Here is a 6,000-nt window from a genome sequence, read left to right as displayed (position 1 = left end):
CTGCAACCTGGTTCAGGTTATCAATCAACCTACCAGTGTAGTTGCAAACAGCACAGGAATGAAATCATCAACATGTATTGATCACATCTTTACTAATGCTGCAGAAATTAGTTTGAAAGCAGTATCCAAATCCATCGGATGTAGTGATCACAATAAAGTAGCCATATCTAGGAAAACCAAAGTTCCAAAGGCTGGGCCTAATATTGTGTATAAGAGGTTATACAATACGTTTTGTAGTGATTCCTATATTGTTGATGTAAAGAAAATTTGTTTGTCCGTGGTGTGTAATGACGAGCAACCAGACGCTGCACTTGACACATTTATGAAATTGCTTATACCAGTTACTAATGACTGTAAAAACTGTTAAATCCCTGTGGATTGATGAGGAATTGAAAAATGGTATGGTTGAGAGGGATGAGGCAAAATAAATGGCAAATAGGTCTGGCTGTACAACCGATTAGCAAACGTACTGCAAATTGAGAAATCATGTGACTAAACAGAATAAAAAGAAGAAGAAACTACACCAGGGGTGTCAAACGTCCGGCCCGCAGGCCGGATCAGGCCCGCAAACGGGTTTAATCCGGGCCGCGAGATGATACAAAAATAAATAATAATAATAATAATAATAATTTGTAAAGTATAAAAATGCGCTGCAATTTTTTAATAAAATAAACTGCTGTTCCAATTGCGTCCACTGGATGGCGCAATAGCAATTGTGTTAAGCAAGCAAACTATTTATACCGGGGCAGAGCAAGTAGGTCAAGCACGTGCAGCCAATGAGCTACTTTGTTTTGCCCGCGATATTTATTACGGCTTCTACTTTTAACATTATGTGCTTTGGCACCCTCATTGCCCCAATATGTCTCTGTCAAAAAAGAGAAAAGTGGACGCAGAGTGCAGAGTGTTCCAAGAAAAATTGTCATCCTATTTATTCACGGAATTGAATGGGAAAGCTGTATGTTTGGTGTGTTCAGAGCATGTTGCAGTGCTGAAAGAATATAACCTTCGTCGGCACTATGTGAGTCTTCATGCCGACAAATATGACAGCTTTCAAGGACAGCGGAGAAGAGAGAAGGTGAATGAACTGTTGGCGGGTCTGAAGAAACAGCAGTCTGTGTTTACTCACAGCCGAGACATCAGTGACGCTGCAGTGAAAGCTAGCTACCTCATTGCTAATGAAATCGCAGTGGCTTCAAAACCATTTAGTGAGGGTGAATTTGTAAAAACATGCATGATGAAGGCAGCGGAGATTGTGTTCCCTGAAAAGCGGCAGGCTTTTGCAAATATCAGCCTGACAAGAAACACAGTTGCAGACAGGATTTCCGATCTTTCAGTGGATTTGGACAGCCAGTTGAAGCAAAAAGTAAAGTCATTTATTGCGTTTTCGGTTGCAATTGATGAAAGCACGGACATTACAGATGTTGCACAACTGGCCATTTTCATCCGCGGAGTTGATGACACATTGACCGTCACCGAGGTGTTCGTGGAGTTGGTGCCGATGACAGATACAACGACAGCAGCTGATATTTTTACCGCACTCGTCGGCGCGCTGGACAGCGTCGGAGTGGACTGGTCCCGCGCTGTCAGCCTGGCCACAGATGGTGCGCCCTCAATGATCGGGAAAAAAGCAGGCGTTGTGACAAAGTTCAGAGAGAAAGTGCAATCTGCAAATGGAGGACGTGATTTTTTGACTTTTCACTGTATTTTGCACCAGGAGGCTTTGTGTTGCAAGTCGTTAAAGATGGATAACGTCATGAAGGTGGTCATCCAAACTGTTAATTTCATCCGATCCAGAAGCCTGAATCACCGTCAGTTTGACAGCCTTCTCAGAGAGAAAGACCACATCTATGGCCTGCCATACCACACTGAGGTAAGATGGTTAAGCCGAGGTGCTGTGCTGAGGCGTTTCTTTGATTTACGAGAAGAAATTGAACAGTTCATGGAAGAAAAGAGCAAACCAGTGTTAGAATTTCATTCCGCAGAATGGATGCAGGACCTTGCATTTATGGTGGATGTTACAGAGCACCTGAATAACTTGAACAAACAGCTGCAAGGGCGCAACAAAGTTGTCACGCAGTATTATGACAGCATACGTTCTTTCAAGTTGAAGCTGTCATTGTGGGAGACGCAACTTGCCGGATTTATGTTTATATGTTTTTATGTTGATGTGCTATTGTTTTTAATTGTTTTTATTTTATTTGTATATTTAACCTATTCTTGACTCTGTGGTTCTTGCACTTGTTTGGGGAACAGGATTTCATTATTTGTATCTACATTTCTGCCTGAGAAATGACACCCTGATATAGTTCTGTGATCTGTGAAACAGTTCTGTTAATCACTGAGGCATTGTGTGTTTGTGTGTTCTTTTTCTTTAGAATTTTCAAATAAACTTGACGTGTTTTATGATTAATAGTGATGTTGTGCTTGTACTATTTTGGACACACTGTCCTCAGGCTCCAGCTTTATGTTGTATGTTGATCATATTAAAACAAAGAAAACAATCTGAAGTTGTTGTTTTTAAGTTATATATACCATGATTTTTCCGGTCCGGCCCACTTGGGAATAGATTTTCCTCCATGTGGCCCCTGAGCTAAAATGAGTTTGACACCCCTGAACTACACTATGAAACAAAGATAAATGACATAAAGAATGATAGTAAAAAGCTTTGGAGCGCCTTAAATGAAATGTTGGGCAAAAAGGCAAACTCTGCTTTATCATTCATTGAATCAGACGGCTCATTCATCACAAAACCCACTGATATTGCCAACTACTTTGATCATTTTTTTATTGGCAAGATTAGCAAACTTAGGCATGACATGCCAGCAACAAACGCTGACACTACTCAAGTATATCTGACCAAATTATGAAAGATAAGCATTGTAATTTTGAATTCCATCAAGTAAGTGTGGAAGAGGTGAAAACTTGGATGGAAAATGACTGAGGATAATAGCGGACGATATTGTCACTCCTATTTGCAATATCTTCAATTTAAGCTTACTAGAAAGTGTGTGCCCTCATGCCTGGAGAGAAGCAAAAGTTATTCCCCTACCTAAGCATAGTAAAGCCCCCTTTACTGGCTCAAATAGCCGACCAATCAGCCTGTTACCAACCCTTAGTAAACTTTGGGAAAAAATTGTGTTTTTATTTTATTTTACAGTAAACAAATTGAAAACAGACTTTCAGTACGCTTATAGTTAAGGACATTCAAGAAGCACAGCACTTACAGAAATGACTGATGATTGGCTGAGAGAAATTGATGATACAAATATTGTGGGGGCTGTTTTGTTAGACTTCAGTGCTGCTTTTGACATAATCGATCATAGTCTGTTGCTGGAAAAACGTATGTGTTATGGCTTTACACCCCCTGCTATATTGTGGATAAAGAATTAAGTGTCTAACAGAACACAGAGGGTGTTCTTTAATGGAAGCCTATGCAACATAATCCAGGTAGAATCAGGAATTCCCCAGGGCAGCTTTCTAGGACCCTTACTTTTTTTAATCTTTACTAACGACATGCCACTGGCTTTGAGTAAAGCCAGTGTGTCTATGTATGCGGATGACTCAACACTATACACGTCAGCTACCACAGCGACTGAAATGACTGCAACACTTAACAAAAAGCTGCAGTTAGTTTCAGAATGGGTGACAAGGAATAAGTTAGTCCTAAATATTTCAAAAACTAAAAGCATTGTATTTGGGACAAATCATTCACTAAACCCTAAACCTCAACTAAATCTTATAATGAATAATGCGGAAATTGAGCAAGTTGAGGAGACTAAACTGCTTGGAGTAACCTTGGATTGTAAACTGTCATGATCAAAACATATTTATAAAACAGTAGCTAGGATGGGGAGAAGTCTGTCCATAATAAAGCACTGCTCTGCATTCTTAACAGCCCTATCAACAAGGCAGGTCCTACAGGCCCTAGTTTTGTCGCACCTGGACTACTGTTCAATTTTGTGGTCAGGTGCCACAAAGAGGGAATTAGGAAAATTGCAATTGGCTCAGAACAGGGCAGCACGGCTGGCCCTTGGATGTACACAGAGAGCTAACATTAAAAAGATGCATGTCAATCTCTCCTGGCTCAAAGTGGAGGAGAGATTGATTTCATCACTACTTGTATTTGTGAGATGTATTGACATGTTGAATGCACCGAGCTGTCTGTTTGAACTACTGGCACACAGCCCAGACACCCATGCTTACCCCACAAGACATGCCACCAGAGGTCTCTTCACAGTCCCCAAGTCCGGAACAGACTATGGGAGGCGCACAGTACTACATAGAGCCATGACTACATGGAACTCTATTCCACATCAAGTAACTGATGCAAGTAGTAAAATTAGATTTAAAAAACTGATAAAAATACACCTCATGGAACAGCGTGGACTGTGAAGCAACACAAACATAGGCACAGACACATGCATACAAACACACGATAACATACACACTATACACACGTACACATGGATTTTGTGTTGTAGATATGTGGTAGTAGAGTAGGGGCCTGAAGGCACACACTTAATATGTTGTGAAATCTGTTGTGAATATATTGTAATGTTTTAAAAAATGTATAACTGCCTTAATTTTGCTGGACCCCAGGAAGAGTAGCTGTCGTCTTGGCAGCAGCTAATGGTGATCCATAATAAATACAAATACAAATACGGCAAGTTCAGTTTTTATATTTTGTACGTAGGCAACGTTTATAAATGAGGCCCCTAGAACATGCATGCTAGAACCAGGGTTTTCATAAGGCACCAAATGGACGTAAACAGACTGAAACATGGAGGGTCTCCCTGGACTTGTTTAAAAAGAAACACACATTTTAGCTTTGTTACAAAATGTGTTAAAACATTTGATGTTGCATCCCCAAATGAATAACCATCTCCTCTTAGAGCACCGGCCCAAGAAAGATGCAAGAGTCAAAGAGTACACCGTTATCTACAGAGAAGAGAAATGTGACAGTCACTGGATCCTCTGTCTCCACCTAGTGTCTTGGCCAGTCTCCACACTACAGCTCTCACGTCGCTGTCTTGGAAACGTTACAGAAAATAACATTCTCATTGCATGAAACAAAATGAAACTGTATTCCTAACCTCAAACATGCTATCTCGCTGTGAAGGATGAGTGGTGTCTTTGACTTTTCCCTGAAACCAAGCAACTAGTTAGAATATGGCTAAATAGGGTTCAAAGCATTTTAGTTTATCCATTACCTAAATTAAAATAACTAAAAAACTAAATTTGTGCATGCGGAAAGGAAAGAACAGCTCTTAAGACCTATAGGCCTGCTGTTATGGGTCTGGTCCTGATGCTTGTTCTGGTGAACCCTGCCTGTGTGTGCGTGACACTGCACAATGTCAGGGAGGTCCCCACTTGGACATTGGCCAGGCCTGCAGCCCAGATGAGAAATTGAGGAAGGGGCTACATTTCTGTGATATCCTGTCTATGCTCACCATCTGATTACAGTATACATCAGGGCTGCTGTGGTGTGTGTGTGTGTGTGTGTGTGTGTGTGTGTGTGTGTGTGTGTGTGTGTGTGTGTGTGTGTGTGTGTGTGTGTGTGTGTGTGTGTGTGTGTGTGTGTGTGTGTGTGTGTGTGTCTCTGTGTGTGTGTGTGTGCATGCACACATGTGTGTGTGGTGACGTGGACTAACGACACACAGGTTAACAAGATGCTCGAAAGCCCTTGAAACTCAAACTCAGAACTGGTTTGATAATGTGATAAACAAATGATTTGGCAGCCTCCGCTTGTGCCTCCGTTGCTTCTGTTGAGCTGGAATGCTCTCTGCCCTCCCTCCCCAAGAACCCCCTTCCACTCCCCACACACCACCCTTTCTCTATGAAGCCTGCTGCCAACAGCGCGTGCCTCTTCTCTCTCTCATTAACCGCGACTGTCAGATCCTCCAGATGACGAGCAATTAAACCAGATAATAAACGCTCGCCATCAATTCCTGTTTGTTGTTGATGTTGCTCTCATTGTTGTTGTTGTTGTCGAGCTGGGGG

This window comes from Coregonus clupeaformis, chromosome 24 (genome assembly GCF_020615455.1).
Source record: "Coregonus clupeaformis isolate EN_2021a chromosome 24, ASM2061545v1, whole genome shotgun sequence".
Lineage (NCBI taxonomy): Eukaryota > Metazoa > Chordata > Actinopteri > Salmoniformes > Salmonidae > Coregonus > Coregonus clupeaformis.
The sequence above is the reverse complement of the archived record's forward strand: the minus strand, read 5'-3'. Positions refer to the sequence as shown.